Consider the following 24,914-nt stretch of genomic DNA (forward strand, 5'->3'; position numbering starts at 1 on the left):
GGTGGTGGGATTTTAAAATGATGCATCCTCTTTGGAAAACAGCCTGGCAATTTCTCAAATGGTGAAACATAGAGTTACCATATGGCCCAGAAATTCTAATCTCAAGTACATGCAAAAGAAATGAAAACAGGTGTTCACACCCAAAGATGCTTACAGCAGGAGTATTCATAGTAGCCAAAAGGTAAAATCCAGTCAAATGTCCATCTACTGATGAGTAACTGATAAAACAAAATGATGTATTCAGAGAATGGACTATTACTCAGCCATGAAAAGGAATATAGTACCAATATTAATGTAATTCTGTATCACTGACAGTAATTTTATACAAAGTGAAAGAAGCCAGTCATAAAAGTTCACATATGGGAAGTTCATTCCACTTAAATGGAATATCCAAGACAGCAAATCTATGGAGACGTCAGGTAAATTAGTGAATGTTTAGGGCTGGAGAGGAAAAGAGAGATTGTGTGATGTGGGGGACATGATGGCAAGAGGATACAGGGCTTCTATTGAGGTGGTGAAATATTCTGAAATTGCCTGTGGTGTTGGCTGCAGAAGCCCGTGAATGTAGTAAAACCCATTGACTTGTACACTTTAAATGTGCTGATTATATGGTATGTAATTAACATTCTGATAAAGCTTACCCATTTTTAAAACCATATTTATTTGGATGTAGGTGACACAATGTTATGTTAGTGTCAGGCGTGCAGCATAGTGATCGAACTTCTCTACATGTTATGTATGCTTATCACAAGTATAGCTACCATGTGATGCCACACGAGGCTATTACAGTAGCATTGACTGTTTATTTATGCTGTACTTTTCATCCCCATGACTTACTCCTTCCATAACCGGAAGCCTAGATCTCCCGCTCCCCTTCTCTTATTTTGCCCATCCCCCCACCCCTTCCCCCTGGCAACTAACAGCTTATTCTCTGAATTTCTAGCTCTGATTCTGCTTTCCATTTGTTCGTTCATTTAAAACTTAACAGAATTTTTCAAAAGCATGATTAGAAAAGACATTCAGATGAAGAAGGGAGAATGCCTAATTAGGCGGCACAGGCGAGGTGCAGAGGAAAGACTGTCTGGGTAGGCGAGGGAGCAGAAGAAGACCTCTAAAGGTCTTGTATGTAGTGGTAATGAGTTCAGATTTTATTCTGAGAGAAGAGAATTCAATTCAAAAATTTTAAACAAGTGGGTGACTTATTCAGCTTGCTCTTTTCCTACAAATTGGTAGCGTGGTGACGACTGGTTTGGTAAGAGGCAAGATTGGAGGTAATAACTCCCAATAACTCAGGAGAGAAAGGAAGGCTTGAATTTAGGTGATGGGGATAGGGAAGAAAGGGTATAGGCTAAGGATATTTCAGACATCAAATGATCATGTCTGGAGAGTTCATGTCAGCGATGGGGAACAAGGGGATAATAGGACTCTGAGAACCTCCATGTGATGGAGCTGAATGGTGAGTCCCTTCCCGGAAAGTGTCCTTGCCCACCCCCTCAGACTCATGTGCATTCTCCTCTTGCCTTGATGGTTGCTGCTCTTCAAGAGAATTCATCCTTCTGGCTGTGGCTCTTCTGTGACAGGAATTGAAGTTACTCAATAGCACCTGAGTAACTAGGCATATAGGAATGTGATAGGCAGGATATTGACTTCGTATCTAAAAGTCAGTAAGAAACAACACAGCATATTGACAACCTGAAATTGCTTCTCCTTAGCAAAGAAACGAGTTAGTGATTTTAATTACAAAGGCTTATCAAGAGAATGTTTTCAGATAGCCATAAAGTAATCAGAAAGTGCATTTCTTTATTTTTAAAATCATTTTGAGGCAGTTTGCAGTATTTTAAAAAAATATATAACATTATTAAATAGTACACTTAAAAACATACTGAACTATAAGTGTGTAAATTACATTTTCATAGATCATGTCAAATAGTAATTTACAAAAAGCTTCCAATTTGAGCACTGACATTATTATTACAGTTTTCCAGAAAAGGAAATTAAAATTTAGGGATACTAAGAGAATTCAACTACTGAGTAGTAAAGTCAGATCTGAACTTCATGTATTCTAGCACCAAACTACAGTCTCCCTACCCGTCCGGTGTATTTTTATTAACAAAATATTTGTTTTTAAAAATAAGGGACGGTACCACAGATAGAAGGTTGTGCTTATCTTTTAAAGTTATCTGAGAGTTGCTTTAAAAAGAATTCTCGTAAATTACTTAATTTTGTTCTATTTAAAGAGATTTAAGAGCCTTTATAAATGCAGTCATGTTGTAGCTACATTTTACTTCCCTAGAAAAGCCATAATTAGGTCTATTATTGGCTCTACATGTTTCTCCTTGCCCATTTTCACTGTATAGACAGAAAATGGAGCTCTTGTAATGAAAAATAATTTTCTATGGAAATTAAACTCTACTGTGATTTCATACATACGAAGTCATGGAAAGCTCTCTTACCGATTGAAAAAGGTGTCATAGAATTACAGCCACCATTCAGGGTGGGAGAATAGGCATTAATGTCTTTCTCTTTATCAGTAGTAATAATCAGCATTTTGAAGACAAAAAATAATTTATTATTTCTGTTAAAAAACCCTGATGAAGCTTTTATCTCAAGAGTGGGAATTGGGTTTTCAGATCTGCACCTCGAAAATCAGTAACTCCAGTTTTTGCCAAAACACAAAGCATGATGGGCAAGTAGCAAAGGCCCGTGGTTTTCCAAGTTATGGATAGTATTGCAAGTGGAAGCAAATTAGGCCTAAAATATATTCTATTATGAAATAGCACCTCTTGGCCAGTGATAAGTGAACAAGAAACTAGGTAATTTTATCTAGGCTAATAAATGAGATGACTTGGAAAAGCTATGACTCTCATGTCCTTATATTCAATCAGTGCCCCTTTCCTGGAGATTATTTTCCTAAGTTTCTGGAAACGCTTTGTTGCTGTTATTGTTGTTGCTGTTATTGTTGTTGTTGGATTCTGCATGACATCAGTCTTTCTGCACTCTGACCTATTCTTTATACTACATTCTTTATTTTTCATAACACTTAAAGAGTCTCCCTCACACTCTCTTCAACACAGAAGGTGACAAATATCTATCTCTGTGACCTTGAGAAGCACATTTAATTGCTCAGGTCTCAGTTTCCTCATCTTTAAAATCGGGGAGAGAATTCAGAGAGATCAAACAATGTAGTATAGTCAAGAAATGGAATTTTGCCCAATAACTTTCTATATATTTTACATTTTTATGCATACCTCTCAAAATCATTGAGATCAAAACAGACTTTAGTGAATTTATTTTCAAAGAAGATGCAATGTTAAATCTCTGACCTATATCAAATACGGGGGTGTTCTCTTTTGGTCTGGTTTCTCTCTAATATAGGGCAGCAGCTTTTCCTGAGTTCACCATTACCCCCAAATACCAGTGGTATCAAAAGAGCTCCAACTGCAAACTGCTAATACGGAAAATCTTTCCACCTTTCTTTCTCCTTAGGCCACTTCAGTATTTTGACCCAGAAGACTAGCCAGTATAGATATTCCATTTCAAATAGTCTGTTAATATGCAAAAATTACAAACGCTTGCCTGTGGTACAGTAAGAAATACTGGGATATCACAGTAATATGCATGAGTAGCTGGTGCCCCCAGATGAGTTACTGTGTCAGAAAGAGGAAGACACAGACATAAGCATTCTCGATGTACACGTTTCCAGTGAGCTAACAGTTCACATAATGTGCATCTTTGCTTGCAGAGTAAAGTGACTCCAATTGAAAGTAAGCTGATCATTGGATCTTTACCTTTGAAATAATGCATTTGCACAACTCCCCAAGGTAGAAGTACATAAACCCAGTGCTTACTTTTCCATCCCAACTACTTCTAATTGTACTCATTTGCTGATGAAAGGTAGGAGGCATCAGTGAAACTTGGGTACGCAAACAGAATTTGCTACTTTGTGATTGTTGAATCTACCAGTTTTTCAAGTTGTGTTTAGCAACTGCAGACTGATCTCCTGATGGTTTCACATAGGTAAAGCAACTCAGCTGAATCCTTTCTGTCCCCAAACATCAGCATCAACACTCTGTTGCTTATTTAGCCCCAAATGGGATTTATGCAAATCTCTCATCAGTATAGAAATCTGATGATTTTAGGGTGCCAGTATTTCTAACACTTTGTGGTGTCTGTTATCCTGGTTGATGGAAAAATAACTGCCTAACCATGCATGCTTTCTTTCAAGATTGATTTTTTCCTAAGTAACCATGAAGTGTATCATATTGCAATATAGCCTATTCTTAAGGGCATTATTAAAGTAACCTTCTTCTAAATCACTCTGAGGGTACCCTGCCTTCAAACCTTCTAGATAGTGAATATTATACCAAATCATTACTTTAGGACGGTGATCTTTTAACAGTGAGAGGAGAACAGAGTGTCCTAAGGCCATCAGGGAGGTCTTGGTCAAACTCACTCCAATTGGATACAAATGACATTGTTGGGCTGTATTAAAGGATAAACTGAGACACATTACAATTTTAAGAGTTTATTTGAGCAAAGATCAATTAGAACTAAGCAATGAATAAGTGGTTAGGAAGGCTCCACCAATAGGAGGCAAAGAAAAGATTTATAGAAAGAAAACGTGGAAGCAAAGAAAGGAAATTATTTGATTGGTTATATAGGTTCGAGCCTCATTGGCTGTTTCTGATTGGTTGTCTTTAGTGCTTTGATTTTCTAACCTTGAGACATTTAAAGGCTTAGATTTTGGTTTGCGTAAGTGGGCCGCCTGGGCATTAGAGCAACTCCAGTCTAATGGCCTCCTTGTTTAATTAATTTAACAGTAGGAATATCTCCCTTAGTCCCCAAGTGGTTGTAACACACAGTGAGATTGACTTACAAAGACTAAGAGAGGATTGAAACTTCTTCAAACTGTAAATTTCTGGAGTTTGCGCATTTTTTTCTTGAATATATATTATATTTCACAATAAAAAGTTGGGAAAAAATAATACATTCTAGTCATCACTTCTGCAGTTGACTCCAACCATCCTGCCTGACACCCCTTTTCTCCTTAACTTTCTTTTTTCCTCTGGGCTCTATTTCTTTCTCTCTTTTCTTCCCTTACATGTTCTCTATTTCCTTCTTCCTTTCTTTTTCCTTCCCACTCTTCCTCTCCTTTCCTTTCCTCTCTTTGATTTCCTACCTTTTCTATTTGACATGTGGTTTGCACCACAGTATAGACATTTAATAAGAGGTGGAGAAATAAAAACAAACAAGACATGCTGTTAGATCCATGACTCTCATTGTCCACAAAAGCATTTCTCATATATATATATATATTTTTAATTTCCTGAAGGCATTTAGGGAATTTTTTTATTTTACTTTTTATTTTATTTTATTATTTTTTGTAGAGGTGGTCTGCACTAAAACTAAACACTAACACGTGAATTAGGGAGATACTCTGTCATATATCCCTTTTTAGTTATTTATAATTTTCACGAACATGTTCAAGTCTTTGAAAAGCCTGCACTAAAGTATTCCAGAGTTTTAGAAACACTTGAACTTGAAGCTTTTCTCCCCCTAAATAATTCTTAGGAATGTTCCGAAGAAACATTTTTTGGAAATGTCACTCATGTTTCAGTATCCTGGACAACAATAGAACAAGGAGATATCCATTCTGGCCCTCAATACATCATTCAAGAAAGGGAACACCTTACAGCACAAGGGGTACAGCACAAGTAGTTCCTGAATTTTCTAGAAGTTTGACATTTCTTTTTCAAATCAAGCTGAAACTCTGCTTCCTGAAATGTTTAGGTATTTCCTCTCTATTTTTTGTCTACTTATCCTAAATCTATATAATCTCTTTCCTACGTGGAGATTATTGAGGCATAAAAAAGCTATTCCATTCTCATTTCACTGAATGAACTCTCCTCTTAGCAAAGCATTAATGATTCTTCATCTCTCCTATAGGTGGCAGAGTTTACAATTTTCCTCACCACATTTTGTCACTCTTGTGTGTGAAAATATTGTTTTTATAAATATATATTTCCCCTATTTGTAACTATTTTCACCTAATCTATCAATTCAATTAAAGAAATGTTTATCAAGTGCCTTCTAGATAACAGGGGTTCTGCTAAATTAATGGGCATTGCCATTAGGAAGCTCACACACATAAGTACAGGATGACATATGAGTACACAATTCATAGTCTAGTGTGTCTCAGAGATGAGCTTAGCATTTAGCCTGCATTCCTACCTCCTCTAGTGTGTTTACAAAGGGCAAAAAGGTACACCCCACATATTTTTGCCGCAAGAGTTTTACATGAAAATCAGATTCAACAATTAGATTAATTACTTTAGATTCAGAAGGTAAAACGAAAAGAAACCCCGATTCTTCCTTCGTTTCCTGTTTGTAGCTATAGAACAGGATTTTGTAGACACATTTTCTGTATATTTTTTGTCTTCCTATTCTTTTCCTTTTTCTGCCACAATATTCCAGAATGGAGTTTCTCATTGCTGGCTGTCAGGAAGGAAATAGCTGTACTCAGATTTTCAGTGCTGGTGAGCAGTTTCACGAGTGGTAGAGAGGAGCGCGGGTTTACAATATGAAGAGGCTGCCTGATTCTGGTTTCTCATCCTTGGAGTTCAGTTATAGTGTGGTGTTCTTGATCTCAATGGCTCCAACAGTGACCTTGAGGCTCCTTAACTTGACACCATTGCCATAGGTAGTAGTTCTTGTGATGAGTTAGATTTGGAAGACTTTCTGGTCCAGCCTAGAATCTGGTCATACATTTCTTCCAAAGATGATGTAAGCACAAAATATAACATTATTTCTTGCTCAAAGTACCTAGGTTGAATTTTGTTTCTTATACACAGTTCGGATTAAAAAGGTATTTGCTACCAGAAACAGTTAATGCCCAATACTGTGAATGAGGGAAATGTGAGGCTTTCATTCAACTAGCAATGAGATGAAAGCAATGAGGATTTATATGCTGTTGAATAATTAGATTCTGATGGTCCAAGATGCACAGTGGAAAATATAACTCAAATTGTTGGAATTGGTTTTTTTTTTCCAGAATGAATCACCTAATGAAGATAAGAATTTAAGAAATCAATTTACTGCTAGAATAGAAATGGAATCTATCAATCTTAAGGTTGGCCTCAGCTTAACTCTAAGAATGATAGGCTCATGCATCAAGCAGCATAGTAGTGTGGAGCAAGATATGTAAAGGTGCAATATAATTAGCACCTGGACCCAAGGGTAAGCTAGCTAACGGGACTGTGATTGCCCAATTGTTAAGAGAGGAGACCAATGGTGAGACTCCAATATGGAAGTTAAACATAGAATTTATCCCTAAGTCAGGACAGTTTTTTTTTTTATTATTTTTTTTTAACATTTATTTATTTTTAAGACAGAGAGAGACAGAGCATGAACGGGGGAGGGGCAGAGAGAGAGGGAGACACAGAATCGCAAGCAGGCTCCAGGCTCTGAGCCATCAGCCCAGAGCCTGACGCGGGGCTCGAACTCACAGACCGCGAGATCGTGACCTGAGCCAAAGTCGGACGCTCAACCGACTGAGCCACCCAGGCGCCCCAGTCAGGACAGTTTTAAGAGAGAAAGGATGAACTCAATAATTATACCAGGATACATGAAACTCTTTCATGCAAACTGGAATGGGAGGTACCACCCATTAATGATACCAACCTTATTAATGTTATTGAACCCATTACATCCTGGAGAAAGCAGAGTTTTCCTTCATTGACATGGGCACTTTTTCTCTGGATGCGGACTTACCTTCTTCAGGGCTAACCATGATAGCATCACCACCCATATATCCTGAATGCGTTGTTCATCACCACTGTGTTCCACACATTATTAACTCTGTGCTATAGACTTACATCACAGAAGAAGAAATGAAGCTGGGTTCATATCCATCAGGCACATTGTTTATGTATTGGGGTCCTGCATAATGATGGAATGGAATATTCAAGAGTCTGTTATGTCACCAGGTGGTTCCTTCTGAGATTAGAGCTTCATTCCCCAAGTCTCTCCGAAACAGCGATTAATATATACTGTGGTTTCTCTTATGGTCAAAGTACCAGATTTCTGGGTCAAAAAGATGGAGGTGAGTGGACAACAGCCACAATTATACTTAATGACCTCCATACCAAATATTTTCTTCCCATCTCCTTGATTCTAGGGTCCACTGGTTATAGATATTAGTATTTAAGAGAGGGAAGCTTCCACCAGGGGAAGCTATAATGTTCCCATGGAAAAAGAAATTTACCATCTAGAATGCTAATGCCCTGAACCAAGGAATAATAAAAGTAGATTCCTCTGTTATCTGGATGCTAGATTTAGATCAAGGCAAATATTATTACAATGATTAGGGAGAAATTTATCCAGAGGCCAGAGAATCATCTGGGACTTCCAGCACTGCCATTTTTGGTAGTGAAAGTTGATGGAAAATATGCTCAATCCTATTAAGGAAAACCTCAGACTTCTTAAAAAATGAAGATTTAGTAACCTGACTGGTAAAAGATGCTAACTGGCTTATCTCCTGGCTGTGGGCAAAGAATACACGGAACAGAGGATGAAGAAAGGAAGTGATAAGCACCAACTGTGGGTTTTTACGAAAATATGGCATTAGTAGTCCCTAGATCTTCTTGATGTGTTCTGTACTTATTTTTTACTGTCAATAATTTTTTCTTCTCCCTTTTTGCCATTATTCTACATCAAGTATGTTAGTAGTGATTCATCTAAAATTTGGTTCTTAAGTTACAGAATATTAATTTGGAATTAATTAGAAAGGTAATGAACACCACCTAAAAAGGATGCAAAAACTAATGGTACTTTAGAGAGAAAGCGATCATGTTTTTCTTTATAAATAGGAAACTTGCATTATGTTGGATAGAATAATAAAGTTGATGTTATTACTAGGTTTCATTGTATTAGGGTAAAATATGCATAGTATAATATTTACCATTTTAGCAATTTGAAAGTATACAACTCGGGGGCATTAAATGCATTTGCAGCTTTCTAGAACCATCACCATTATCCATAATGAACCTTTTTCATGATCCCCAACATAAAGTCTGTACTCAGTAAACAAGACCTCTCCAGTTCTCTTTCCCACCTCCGATAGCCTCTGTTCCATTTTCCGTCTCTGTGGGGGGCCGGGCCCCGGTGCCAGGCTGAGACCGGGTCGAGCAATGTTCCCTGTTGACTCAAGCCAACCCGGTGGTTCCCCCTCCCATTCCCCCACTTTCAAGGGCATACGAAAGCCTTGTCAAGGCCGAGAAAGTTAATTCCTGAAGCCTGTGGTCTGCAGGTGTTGGCAGTAATGCTACCTCCCTTTTTCTACCCCGAGTCAGATAGAAACAAACATGGGAATTGTGTTTTGCTAGCAATCTTATCAACAAAGTCTTGTGACCCGTCTAGAAAATGCACAAGAAACACAGAACTAAATGTTTTGGTGGGCGGCTATTATGTGAAACCTGCTTATTCTTAGAATGACCTGACCCATAAGAGTCTGGATATAAAAGATTGTGTACAGCAACAATAAAGCCGTCACTTGGGCCATCAGCCCAGGGGACCCTCCTGTTCCCAAACTTTCTCTTCTCTCTTTTTTTCTTGCATTCCCCTACCCTCAGGACCCTGACCTCGGTGTTTGTCGCGCCGGTCGTGACACGTCTCTATGAATTTTCCCATTATAGGTTACTTCACATAAGTGGAGTAATGCAATATTTGCCCTTCTATCTGTAGCTTATTTCACTTAACAAAATATTTTCAAGGTCTATATGTGTATTATATATCAACATTTCTTTCCTTTCTGTGGTTGAATATTATTTTTTATTAATTTTTAATATTTTTATTAATTTTTAATTAATTTTTTATTAATTTTTAATTAATTTTTTATTTAATATTATTTTTAATTAATTTTATCATTTTTTGCTCATCCATTCATCTGTATGTAGATGGGCACATGGGTTATTTCAACTTTTCGGCTTTTGTAAATAAGGCTGCTATGAACATTGATGTACAAATAACTGAGTTAATGCTTCAGACTTCTTTGAATATCTACCTAGAGGTGGAATTGCGGGATCATTTGGTAGCTGTAAGTTGAACTACTTTTTTCTTACCTTCTTTTTAAGTTTTTATTTAAATTAAAGTTAATTAACGTACAGTACAATATTAGTTTCAGGTGTACAGTGTAGTGATTCAACACTTCCACACGATACTCAGGGCTCACGACAAGAGCACTCCTTAATTCTCATCACCTATTTCGCCCATACACCCATCCACCTCCCTTCTGGTAAATAGCAATTTATCCTCTATGGTTAAGAATCTGTTTCTTAATTTGTCTCACCCTCTGTCTTTTTCTCCTTTTGCTCATATGTTTTGTTTCTTGTTTTCCACATGTAAGTGAAATCATGTGATATTTTGTCTTTTTCTGACTGACTTATGTTGGTTAGCATAACACTCTCTAGCTCCATCCATGTTGTTGCGATTGGCAAGATTTCATTCTTTTTGTGACTAATATTTCATTATCTATCTATTTATCATCTATCTATATCTACATCTGTATCTATATCTATTTATAATCTATCTCACATCTTCTTTATCCATTTGTCAGTCAATGGAAACTTGGGCTGTTCCCATAATTTGGTTATTGTTGATAATGCTCCTATAAACCTCAGGGCACATACGTCCCTTTGAATTAGTATTTGTGCATTCTTTGGATAAATACCTAGTGGTGCAATTGCTGGGTTGTAGAGTAGCTCTGTTTTTAACTTTTTAAGGAACCTCCATACAGTTTTCTAGAGGGTCTGCACCAGTTTGCATTCCCACCAACAGTGCAAGAGGGTTCTCCTTCTTCACATCCTTGCCGTGCATGTTGAAGTGTTTGAGGAATGACCAAACTATTTTCTACAGAGGCTGCACCATATTACATTCCCACCAGAAATGGACGTTTTTGCAAATTTTCCTTATCTTTATGAACTCATGCTACTTTCTTGTGTCTCTACTGACAACCTAGTAGGTGCTTATGGTATTCTGTTGTGCTTTTGACTTACATTTCCATATGGACTAATGATGCGGAGCATATTCCCATGTGCTTATTGGCCATTTGTCAAATATTTTCTTTAGAGAAATCTCCATTTCTCACATTTAGATAAAGCTCTTATGTTTAGGTCTTTGATTCAGTTTGAGGTAATATTTACATACAGCATTAAGTTTAGGCCCAAGTTCATCCTTTCGCATATGAATATTGTTTTCTCAGCACCATTTTTTTGAAAAGACTGTCCTTTCTCCACTTAATATTCTTAACCTCTTGTCAAAAATCAACTGACTATACATGTGAGAGTTTATTTCTGAGATCTCTATTATATCCCATTCACCTATATGCCTATCATACAGGTATCATAATGTTTTAATTAATGTAGCTTTTATAGTGTGCTTTGGAGACAGGAAGTGTGAGCACTGAAACATTTTTGTTTTTTTTTCAAGGATTTGTTTTTGACAGTTTAGGACTGTATGCAATTTCAAATGAATTACAGCATTGGCTATTTCATTTATACAAGAAAGGTTGTTGGAAATTTGATAGTGATTGCATTTAATCTGTAAGTCATTTTGGATACTACTGACTTTTAATGTTAAGTCTTCTTATCCATGAACAGGATGTCTTTCTTTTTGTTCAGGCCTTCTCTAATTTCTTTTGACAATGCATTCTTTGTACCTTTAAACATACATGTTTTTTATTTACTTGGTTAGATTTATTCTTACATATGTAATTATTTTGAATGCTATTATAAATGTAATTGCCATCTTAATTTTCTTTTCTTTTCTTTTCTTTTTTTCTTCCTTTTTCTTTCTTTCTTTCTTTCTTTCTTTCTTTCTTTCTTTCTTTCGGTTGTTCATCGTTGGTGTAGGGAAATGTAACTAATTTGAGCATGTTGATCTTGTATCCTGGAATTTTGCTGAAGCTGTTTCTTAGCTTTAGTAGCTTACTTGTGGATTTTTTGGCATTTCCTATTTATAGAATCATATCATCTTTCAATAAAGATGGTTTAATCACTTCCTTTCCAATTTGAATAACTTTAATTTATTTTTCTAGTCTAATAAATCTGACTGGAAATTCTGGTACAATGTTGAATAGAAGTTGTGAAAGTAGACATCATTGTCTTATTACTTAGCTCAAGAGAAAAACTCACCTTTCGCAACTGAGTATGATGTTAGCTGTGAATTTTTCATATATGGCTTTTATCATACTGAGCTTGTTTTATTCTATTCCTAGTTTGTTGATTTTTTTTATCATGAAAGGGTGTTGGTTTTTGTCAAATGCCTTTTATGCATCAATTAAGATCATTTGACCTTTCTATTAATGTGTTGCATTGCATTGATTGATGTTTTTATATTGAATCATGGACAATTAGTTATAGTAAATTATCATTTTAATCTGTTGTTGAATTCCATTCGCTATTCTTCTGTTGAGAAAGTTTACATCTTTGTTCACAAAGGATATTGGCCTAAACTTTTCTTTTTTTATGACATCTCTGGTTTTGGTGTCAGAATAATTGGTCTCATAGAACTAGTTAGATAGTGCTCACTCCTGTTCAATTTTTTGGAATAGTTTAAGAAAGATTGGTGTTAATTATTTATTTTTTTAAAAAAGTTTTTATTTATTTATTTTGAGAGACAGAAAGCCCGGGCAGAGAGAGAGAGAGAGAGAGAGAGAGAGAGACCCCCAAGCAGGCTCCACAACAGAATGTAGCCCAATGTGGGGCTTGAAGTCATGAGCCCTGAGACCATGACCTGAGCCAAATTCAAGAGTTGGATGCTTAACTGACTTAACCACCCAGGCACCCATGGTGTTAATTCCTTAAATGTTTGGTATAATTCACTGGTGAAATAATCTGTTCCAGAACTTTTCTTTGTCTGGAAATTTTCGACTACTGATTCAATACCTTTTAGTGATACAGTTGTATTGCAATTTCTATTTCCTCTTGAATCAATTTATCTAATTTGTATGTTTCAATATTTTTTTTCATTCTTCTTGGTTATCTACTTTGTTGACATGAATTGTTTGTAGTATTCTCTTTTAATCACCTTTTGTCTCTGTAAGATCTCTAGTAATGTACCCAATTTCATTTCTAATTATCGTAATTTTCATTTTTTCTCTTTATCTAAGACCCACTTTTGGTTTCATTGATTTTTCTCTATTATTTTTCTGTTCATTATTTTATGTCTGCTCGAATCTTTATTTTTTTTCCCCTCCTTCTCAAGCGTTGGGTTTAGTTTGTTTTTCTTTTTCTAATTGCTTAAGATGTAAGTTAGGTAATTTTTTTTAAATTTTTTTTTTTCTTTTTTCAACGTTTATTTATTTTTGGGACAGAGAGAGACAGAGCATGAACGGGGGAGGGACAGAGAGAGAGGGAGACACAGAATCGGAAACAGGCTCCAGGCTCTGAGCCATCAGCCCAGAGCCTGACGCGGGGCTCGAACTCACGGACCGTGAGATCGTGACCTGGCTGAAGTCGGACGCTTAACCGACTGCGCCACCCAGGCGCCCCTAAGTTAGGTAATTAATTTGAGATCTTTCTCCTTGTTTTCTATTGTCTTCAGTCGATTTTTTTCTTTTTTTTAATATTTTAGTTAGTTAACAGACAGTGCAATATTGGCTTTAGAAGTAGAATTCAGTGATTCATCTCTTACATACAATACCCATGGCTCATCACCACAAATGCCTTTCTTCTTTATGTTTTTTAAAACTTTTTTAATGTTTATTTTTGAGAGAGAGAGAGAGAGTGCGAGCGGGGTAGGGACAGTGAGGGAGGGAGACACAGAATCTGAAACAGTCTCTAAGCTCTGAGCTGTCAGCACACAGCTTGATATGGAGCTCAAACTGACAAACTGAGAATCATGACCTGAGCCGAAGTCAGATGCTTAACTGACTAAGCCACCCAGGCACCCACCACAAGGTAGTCTTAATACCCATCATCCAACCGGCCTATCTCTCACCCACCTCCCTCCATCAACCTTCAGTTTGTTCTCTATTGTTAACAGTGTCTTGTGGTTTCCCTTTCTTCTCTTCTCCCACTTCCCATATGTTCATGTGTTTTGCTTCTTAAATTCAAAATATGAGTGAAGTCACATGATATTTGTCCTCTGATCAGCTGATTTTGTTTTAGTAAAATGTCTTAATTCCTGTCTCATATTTTTTTGTTTATATTATACGGGTATTTATTTTTGTGTGGTTACTATTGGGTAATATTTAGCATCCTGAGTTATAACAATTTAATTTGAATATATACCAGTTTAACTCAATAGTATACAAAACCTATGCTCCTATACGATTCTGTGTTCTTTCTTCCTGTTATTAATGTCACAAATTAAATATTTAGTATAGTGTGTCCAGTAGCATAGATTAATAACTATTTCATGCATTTGTCTTTTAAGTGATATGGAAAATTTAAAAAACAACTAAAAATAAAAATTGCAATACTATTATATTTTATAATTGTCCATGTATTTACCCTAATCAGGGATCTTTATTTCTTCAGACAGATTCCAGTTATTGTCTAATGAGCCTTCATTTGAAACTTGAAAGACGTCCTTTGGCATTTTTTGCAGGACAGGTGTAATGAAGATGAACTCCATCAGTGTTTGTTAACCAAAAATGTCTTGATTTCTCCAGTTTCGAAGACTAATTTTGCTATATACAGAATTTTTACTTAACAAAATTTTCTTTAAGCACTTTGAATATACCTATCCACAGGCTTCAGCTTCTGACATTTCTAATGAAAAATGAACTGGTAGTCTTATGGAGGGTCATTTTTATGTGACAAGTCTCCTGTTACATTCAAGAGTCCCTCTTTGTCTCTGAGTTTCTGCAGGTTTTTGTTTGTTTGTTTGTTTTGTTTCTTTGTTTGTTTGTTTTTAATGTGGCTCAGTGTGGGTTTCCTTGATTGGTCCAACTTAGAAATTGCTTAGTTTATTAGATTTTAGATTCATGTCTTTTATAAAATTTGGACAACTTTCAGCCATTATTTTTTTTAGATATTCTCTCTACTCCTTTCTGTCTCTATTCTCTTTCTTGGATTCCCATAATATGTATGTTGGTTTCTTTGGTGATGTCTCAAAGGTTTCTAATTCTTAGTTCATTCTTCTTTTCTTTTTGTTCTTCAGACTCAATCATTTCAGTTGTTCTGTCTTCAAGTTGTCTTTCTTTTGCCTGCTCAGATCTGGTTTTGGAACTCCCTAGTGGATTTTGTATTCAAGTATTATGCTTTTAAGAATTTCTTTTCAGTTTATTTTTAAAATTTGTATCACTTTATTGGTATTATCGTTTTGTTCATAAATTATTTTCCTGTCTTCATCCATGTCTTTCTTTAGCTTTTTGAGCATCCTTAGACAATTATTTTAAAGTCTTTCTGTAGTAAGCCTGACATCTGGTCTTAATTATGGATAGTTTCTGTTGAATTATCTTTTTTGTTTCTTTATTTGGGTCATACTTTTTTGTTTCTTTATTTGTCTTATGAGTATGTTGTTGAAAACTAGGCATTTGAATTTTATAATCTTATAATGTTGTACTTCTGGGAATCAGATTCTTCCCCTTCCCCATGCTTTGTTTTCTCTTCCCTTTCTTTCCTTTTTTTAAATTTCTTTTTTCTTTCTTTCTTTCTTTCTTTCTTTCTTTCTTTCTTTCTTTCTTTCTCTCTCTTTTTCTTTCTTTCTTTCTTTCTTTCTTTCTTTCTTTCTTTCTTTCTTTCTTTCTTTCCCCTTTCCACTTTTGAATGTGTTTGTTCTCCGAGGATCAGCCTGAGATGAAAACTTCAGGTCTTTTCAGGTCTTTCATAAGTCTGCATCTTTCCATGGATGTGTATGGTGGCTTTATGAATTCTCACCATATATACTGTTGCTTTTAAATGTCCTAATTCTTTAAAGCCTGGTACAAAAAAAGGAAAAGAAAAAATGGGAAAAAAATTATGTGTTGTTCCTTTTAATACCCTGGAAGCCACTTCACCTATCAGAGGTAAAATAATGACAGTTAGCCTCTTAGCAATCAAAAACAGCAATTAGCAATCAGAACACACAACCTGGGCTTTGGGAGGACAAGTTCCTTATTGTTCATCCTACTAACTGTAGCAAGAAGCATCGAGAATATGGCACAGTTGCCTGCCTTGGGCAGCGTTGTGGGGAATGGGTTGCTGTTGAAATTGGCTGAATTTAACCACAATTTACCAGCCAACTGTAAGCATTTAAATAAACTGCAGCGTCCAGAAGAGTGATTTCAGACACGTTCTGCCCCTACAATTGTTGTCTAGGGGGAAAGATGAGTTCCCAGTGCTTCCTATTTGATAGTCTTCCTTGATGTCACTCCCTACTTGGGTGTAAGTGTCGGTAGAAAGCTTCGTGTGGATGCTAAAGAGTCAAAGGTAGCCTGGTAAATATGACTGTCATTTGCTATCCCTATACTATCATTCCCTTATAGTATATCCTTTGCTTAGAATCTGAAAACTAAAATTTACCTTATAAGACTTCTTTGATGCAAGCATTCAGATACATAAATTAGAAGCATTTTATTTATTTATGTATTTAGGATTTAGCAGAAGAAACTGAAGCAAATACCACATTATACCTTCTTTTCTTTTTTCTTTTTTTTAGTTATCAACAAGGGGATGTTTTATTTTGGGTTTTTGTTTGTTTGTTTGTTTGTTTGTTTTGTTTTTGTTTTTGTTTTTTCTGCAGTGGAGTCTTTAGTTTCCTGGGTACCAAATTTAGTTTCAATGTCCTGTCACCAATAGTTCCATTAATATGAGCAGGTATGGCTGTTTTGTGGACTGTAGATTGGGCAATGCATTTGTATGCAGCAGCTCTTGATATGCCCCATTTTGAGCCACTGAAAAGTGCCAGTTGTCTGAGTGTCTGGAGATCTTCTGAGACAGCCAGAGTGAAACTGACTCCTCCAATGTGTCTGATGGTGATATTAAGCACCTCATCTACTGCATTTAATCCATTCCCCCTCACCACCTATGGGATCTCTTCCCTGGAATGATTGTGGTTGGCATTTTTGTGACAAATGAAACAAATAGACGTTATAATCTCTAGAGAAAGCACAGAGGAAGAAGTTATTCATGCCATTGAAACATATTCTATTTGAATTATTAACCACACTTTTGAATGCATCAGATAAAATACTAATGTTGAACTTTATGTTGTTTCCAGATAGTGGTGGTTTTGGGCCTGTGTATTTCATTTCTGACCTAGTGTAGTTAGAAATTGTACCCAATAGGAGAACGCTGCATTGGATATTGGCAAACTGTTTCCATGAGCTACCTTTCAATCAGAATAAATTTGGGGGATACCTGGGTGGCTCAGTCAGTTGAGCGTCCAACTCTTGATTTCAGCTCAGGTCATGTCTTCATGGTTCATGAATTTGAGTCCACGTTGGGCTCTGAGCTGACAATACAGAGCCTGCTTGGAATTCTCTTTCTCTCTCTGCCCTTCCCACCTCTCTCTGTCTCTCTGTCTCTCTGTCTCTCTCTCTCTCTCTCTCTCTCTCTCATACACACACACACACACACACACACACACTAAATAAATAAACAAACAAACAAACTTAAAGAAAAAAAGAGAATAAATGTGGACTTACCAGGAGTAGAGGCATGGCTCACTTGAAGTTACATTAATTCCAAAAAAGTGTTTTATCTATGTTTAAAGCACAGGACCATACATAATGTCTCCTGGATTTGCATATCTTCAACCTTCAGCATAGCACCTGGGCACTTAATGTCACTGACCAGTAAATGTTCACAAATTTTACTACTCTCACTGTATGTATTTTCATAAATCGTGCAAAAAATCCCTACCTTCCCATTTTCAGAGGTGACTTGTGTTTTTCAATTTACTGATTGGTAAAGAATAAGGTAGGCTAACGCCCAGAATAGCTTTGTTTCTAATTTGATATTGCAAAGTTCACAACTTCTCCCCAAAGGGCTTGAATTAGAATCCGTGTATTATGAGCTGTTATCTGTTACTCTGGCAACATAATTAAGTGGGATGGTTGAGCATAATTCTATTAATTTACTGTTTGCTGTTATTTAATGCAGGTTATATTCCATTCCACCTCCAATGTCTTCTCCAATCATGTGTCTTTGGAGAGTATTGGTGATAAGTTAAGTATCATTGTGATCCTAGGATTAATTTACTTTTTTTTTATTATACAGAGATTGCTTTGTTATAGTGAAATTCAGATAATACAATATTTGTTTTGATAGCATGGCTTACGTTTTACAATATTTTTTCTCATTTGCTCCTCACAACCTGTAATTTAGATAGATCAGTTATTCGTTATTATCTACATTTTATCAGTGAAGAGAGTAGAATTTATACAGATGAAGCGATTTACACAAGGTCACACAATTCAATTTGACAGAGTTCGATCTTCGCCTTTACCTCCTAATCCTTTCTCTAATGCTTTGTCTTTTAATAACACTTCTTCTTTGGAGTATCTCACTTGCTAAGTTATCTGTCTCCCCAACCCATGGAGAGAAAGGCAAGGCTGTGAAATTGAATAAGTGATACTGCACACGTTTTCCTATCTTTCACTTCAAAGACATAGAGCAGGCATGTGTCAGTGTGCTAGGTGTGGCAGGGGAGGGTCTAGAAAGAAAGAAGGAAAAGAGTACTGAGAGCAGAAATTGACTAGAACTAAATGTGGTGGTGACTGTAAAATGTTGCTATAGTTGATGTCAGAGAAATTACTGCTTGTGTTCCTTCTGGGGGTTTAATGTTTTGCGGTCTCATGTTTAGGTTTTTAATCAATTTGAATTGTATTTTTGTATATGGTGTTAGAAAGCGGTCCAGCTTCATTCTTTTGCATGTAGCTGTCCAGTTTTCCCAACACTATTTATTGAAGAGACTGTCCTTTCCCCATTGTATACTCAATGCCTAATATATATACAGATATATAATGGGATATATATAAATACATATTGGAATATATTATATATATGTATGTATGTATACAAATATATGATAGAATATATATAAATATGTATGATGGAATATACACAAACAATGGAATATTATGCAACAATAAAAAAGAATGAGAAAATGCTATTTCTGGCAACATGGATAGACAGGATATTATACTAACTGAAATTAGTCAGACTGAAAAAGAAAAATGCCATATGAATTCACTCATTTTTGGAATCTAAAACAATGAAGAAACCAGCAAAAAATCAGAATCATCCTTATAAATACAGAGAAAAAACTGGTGGTTGCTAGCGGGAGGGGTGGGGAATGGGCAGAATGGGTGAAGGGCAGTGGGAGATACAGGCTTGCAGATATGCAATGAGTAAGTCACAGGACTAAAAAGTACATTATAGGAAATATAGTCAATGACATAGTACTAGTGTTGTATGGTGACAGGTGGTGACTACCTGTGTGATGAACATAGCTTAAGGTACAAAGAAGTTGAATCACTATGTTGTATACCTGAAACCAGTATGATATGGTATGCCAACTACACTCAAATAAAAACAGAATTTTTCAAGTGATAGTGACTGAATAGAGTTTCTTCAGCTATATATACCTAGTATACTTTAAGTGACAGAGAAAGGAAAAAAAAAGTTTATATAAAACATTATATTTTCAAATATATATATTTACCACCTACAAGGTTCAAGGTTATTTTAGGCTAAGGACTTTCCTTCTACAATAACATTATGCAAATTAAAGAAAAGTACTCTCATAGTTAAAATTAATATAGAGTTGATTTCCCAGTTTCCAGGATGTACTCAATATGAAGCCATTAAATATATTTAGCCATCAAATGAAGTCTTTTCTCAGCATATCTATGTTATAATCTGAACTTTTAAGTATTCCTCCTTACCTGCTTGTTTCTCTCTTTGATTTATACACTCAACATTCTTCTTCAGACATCATAAATATTTAGTTCAACAAATTAAATTCAACAAACGCTTACTGAAAGATTACCATTATTCAACAAAAAGATCTGTAGAATAAAAAAGACCATCATAGGCTAAGTATTTGTCAACCTATTTCATATATATCTTTCACTATATATATATATATATATATATATATATATATATACACACACACACACACACACACACACATATACATATATACATGTATGTATGTGGCATGTGTGTTGTCAGTTTTTTGGTGTTGTTCATTTATTTATTTATTGTGTGCGTGTGAGAGAGAGTACACACGTGTGAGCTGGGGGGAGAGGCAGAGTGAAAGAGAGAGAGAAATCCCAAGCAGGCTCTGTGCTGTCATCCTTCAGAGCTCGATGTGGGGCTCAAATTCACAAACAGTGAGATTATGACATGAGCTGAAAACAAGAGTCCAATGCTTAACCAACTGAGCCACCCAGGTGCCCCTGTGTTGTCGGTTTTTAAATTTTATATTTAAAATTCACTAGAAAAGTTATTTTGTTTCATTATGTTATTTTTTTAAAAATTTAAAAATGTTTATTTATTTATTTATTTTTTTGAGAGAGAGAGAGAGAGAGCACGAACTGGGGAGGGACAAAAAGAGAGAGGGAAACACGGAACCTGAAACAGGATCCAGGCTCCAAACTGTCAGCACAGAGCCAGATGTGGGGTTTTAACTCATGAATGGTGAGATCACGACCCGAGCCGAAGTTGGACAATTAACCAACTAAGTTACCCAGGCATCCCTTGTTTGACTATGTTCTAACTGGTGTTATTTGTATGGTCTCAATATATGCTTTTTCATCATACTTTTTTAAAATTTTTTTTATTTTAGGGAGAGAGAGAGAATCTTAAGCAGGCTCCAGGCTCGGAGCCTGACATGGGGCTCGATCCCACGACCCTGGGATCATGACCTGAGCTGAAATCAAGAGTCTGACCCTCAATTGCCTGAGCCACCCAGGTGCCCCTCCGTCACGACTTCTTACCTTTTGCAGTCAATTCTGATTTTATTCAGGTCTTCTAGATCTGTCATTTGTCTCCTCATTATACACGTCTCACTGAATACCTTCATATTTTTGTGCAAGTTTACAGTTTTATGCTGTAAGTGGAGGTATTTGGGTTTCAGATAGTGATTTGAGACAATAGCAAATCTAGCCCCTTAGGCAGGATTTCAAAAAATAACATTAATTTAGAGACTACCCTGGTTCACAGACTGTTGTTCCACATAGAATTAAGCAGACCTGGCCACTGATTCAGGATCAATCAGGACACAAAGTGCTGTGTTTCCAAAAGGAAATTTTGAGAGGACCAGAAAGTTCAAGTGTTCAGGCTTGCTCACTCTGTTTTTGGAGAAATCCATACAGGAAAGCACACTCAAGGGGGGGGTGGTGGGCTGTGTAATCCTAATAACTGAAATTGCTGGAATATATCCCTGCCCTGCAGCCCACATACTTGTCTGGGGTGGGCATTCCTGCTGCAGCAACATACCTTCTCCAGACAGAGCTACAAACACACTGACACACTTTTTTGTACCATTGTCTTTTCTGTGTATTTTCTTTCTTTTGTGTGTGTGTGTGTGTGTGTGTGTGTGTGTGTGTTTTAGGCCCATGCTTCAGCAAAAAAGAAGAATGTCATAGTGTGGGGAATTAGGTTCTACTTATATAAATACATTAGAAAAAAGCTTAGGGCAAAAAGCCACCACCACGGGGTGAAAGCACCCAAGATATTGTAATGGGATCATGAATAACTTGTTATATCACCCGCAGGACATTACTTTCCATCTGATGCCAATGTACCTTGCTCACAAACTCCACTTGCCCCCCACCCCCCAGACCCTTTGCTTCTTACACACACAAGGTAATGATTACTGTCTGATTGTTTTCTCCATGTTCACCACGTGTGTAAGAGCTTGTTTTCTTCACATTCACCACGTGGGTAATACCTTGAGGGCTCAATAAAAACAGACATGAAACCCCTTTTGGGGGCTCTTGTCTCCGCCTGGACATTAGCCTCTCTCGTATTCAATTCTGTGTTTGCTCTCTTGCTGGACAAGAGAGAACTTCAGACATCATAGGACCTGTCTTTCTTAGTTATAGTCATCTTTAAATCTCGCCTCCCTGATATTAAAACCATGTTTATGAACCGTAAATTGCTGGATACGATTCTACCTCCCAGGAGAGTTATATTCAACCTATGAAATCAGTCTCTCCCCCAAATCTTGTTTCTATATTTTTAATAATTTTGGCCAATGGTTTCAGGTCCAAAGGCAGTGAGAGATTAGCTCTATCTCATACATAGAGTTGAAATAAGCCACCAAAGCACTTATAATCCTCCATTATCTACTCAACCAGAAGGCTCATGTTGCGATGACAAGCAAAGGTAACTCTAGCATATGCACCGACCCTTACAGAACTATCTTTAAAAAGTGATTCGAAAATCCTGAGTCTTTTCATGGCTAACTTACGCTTTATTCCATAGGTTAGGTAATTGTAAATAAATCTCGAAAATGCTTTGCTGGTATAAAATGCATTACTGAGAGAACACTAATTAGGAGAATTGTTATAGGTTTGCTTTTCCAAAGTGAGCACTTCACAACTGGGTCCGCTGGGCGCAGAGAACATGGTGTAGTGTATGGAGACACAGTTCTATTGAGAACTTTCTAATCCAAGCCCTCCCCATGCACCCAGCTCACATCACATGGTCCTTATAGAATCTCATGTCTTTTGGATGTAACATGTTAGTCAGACTTCTAGGCTTTGAAAATATACAAATTAATAAGCAAAGTCTTTACGAGAGCAGATCAGAAGACAGAAAAGAATGAGGAATCACATGGAGTTTAAGTTCATGTGGAGAAAAGGCTCTGGAAACAAAACAAAACAAAAACAAAACTGAGTTTACAAAGGGTTGGAGAATGACTATAATGATATGGTTATAGCTACAGTTTAAGAGTGATCAGAGATGACCTCTGTGAAGAAGTGGTATGTCAGGAGAGACTCGAATGTGTGTGGGTGTGATTCATGTGGGTATCTGGAGAAGATTTCCCCGATAATATAAATGCAAAGGACCTCAGGCAATATGAGTTTGGTGTGTTTGACATGGAAAGAAGATGACGTGGCTGCAGTGAAAGTGAATGAGGACAGGGGAGACTAAGCTCAATCCTGAAGGGGCTGCCTGGCCATATCCAGATGTTTGAATTGTATTTTAAATTGGGAGGACAGTGTTAAATGATTTCAACATGGAAATTAATCGCCCAATTTACTTTAAAAGATCAGTCTGACAAGGTAGCGACCTATCTGTGTGAAATGTTTCCTAATTTTAGAGTAGCTCTCTGCTCTGTAGAGAACAGAGAGTGGGGAGTAGACAGGAAGGCAGGCTGAGAGACTGGGTGGTAGGCGATTTGGGTCACAGAGCAATAAATAGTTGGCGTGTGGACGGTAGTGGGAGACACGGGTATCGTGAGAATTGGTCAAATTTGCGGTATATTCTGAAGGTAGGACTTAGCGAACTTAAACTTTATAGGTTGTGAGAAATTAAACCTACCAAATACCTTTTATCTATTTTTGTCTGAGAAGCTCGATGACTAGTAGTGGCATTCACCAAAATGAGGAAGACAAGGAGAGTGGCTTGGGGGTGGATAGGGACATGGTACAGGAAAAAGGGAGTGTGAAAACACGGGTTCTGATTTCACTGCATCAGGATTGGGTTGTTTGTTAGATTTCACCATAGTGGATATGGTGAATAAATAAGTAGATAGATGCACTGTTCTGAAGTCCTTGTGAGAAGTTCAATTAAACAACTTGGGCGCCATTACATCATACCTATATTAGTATATCCATGACCTCAGAAGCTGTGGAAGTGGATAAAACTATGTAAAGAACGGATGTAGATTGAGGAAAGGAGTTTTGAAAATCTAGTTATGGAACACCATGTGCATCAATATTTAAAGGTTAGAGATGGGAAGATCCAGCAAAGAAGACAGGAAAAAACAGTGAGGTTAAGAAAAAGCAACAACAACAACTTAAGACGGCAGTGTTTTGGAGAGTAGAAAAAGTGTTCTGAGAAGACGGAACAGTCAAGTGGCCAGTGCTTCGGAGAGGTCACGGATTTAGCCCTGAAAATTGGTGTCGGGATTGACATCGTGAGACCCCTGGGAAGTTTGGCAGGTGCCGTTTCGGTGAAGTGGTGACTGTCGTCTGGTTGAAATGAGTTCAAGAAAGAATAGGATTTTTTGCAGTGCTTCGGATGCAAAGGACACTGGACCTTTTCTTTGTATATAACAGTAAGACAAACTCAGACAAAATAGAAAGAATACTTTTGTGTGCATCTGCGATGATTGTCTTTTCAGTGGGCAATCCTTTTTCCAAATGAGTTGCTAACCTTTGGAGAAAAGAATGTTGTTCTTGTACTGGATGAAAGGGAGACTTGGGAGCAGTGGTATGAGAATTGGAAACGGCTGTTTTCCTTACCTGCACCACTTTCCAGCACTAGAAATCAGTGTAGACGGGCAAGGCTTATGGGTTAGAGTTGTCTCATAAGAGGTTAAGGTATAGAAGACACAAGAGATATCCTTGTGTAGATGAAACAAATAGAGATATTCAACTCACTTATGACCTGCAAGTGATATTTAGTGAAGGAACTGCCACTTTTGACTTGTGTTTCCTTATGTCACTCTTCCAAATCCATTTACTTACTGCTTCTGTTTTATCTTCCTGTTTTATCCTCAATGTTCGAACCAATGCACAGTATGTCACTAAACACTTAGTACTGAGGTGCTGTGTGGAGGCGGGGAGCACAGCCATTCTTGTCTCACTCAAATAGTAAGTGTGACCAAAGCTAATTTCACTGAAATGTAACTCATCAGTATTGGAAATCATAGTTATGATAGAATTCAGCATAAGCATTAATGGTTACTGACTTAGAAAGCTCATTTCTTCATATATACAAACACATATACATATATATATATAT

Source organism: Panthera pardus, unplaced genomic scaffold (assembly GCF_024362965.1).
Source record: "Panthera pardus isolate Hobbes unplaced genomic scaffold, ASM2436296v1 HiC_scaffold_7, whole genome shotgun sequence".
Taxonomy (NCBI): domain Eukaryota; kingdom Metazoa; phylum Chordata; class Mammalia; order Carnivora; family Felidae; genus Panthera; species Panthera pardus.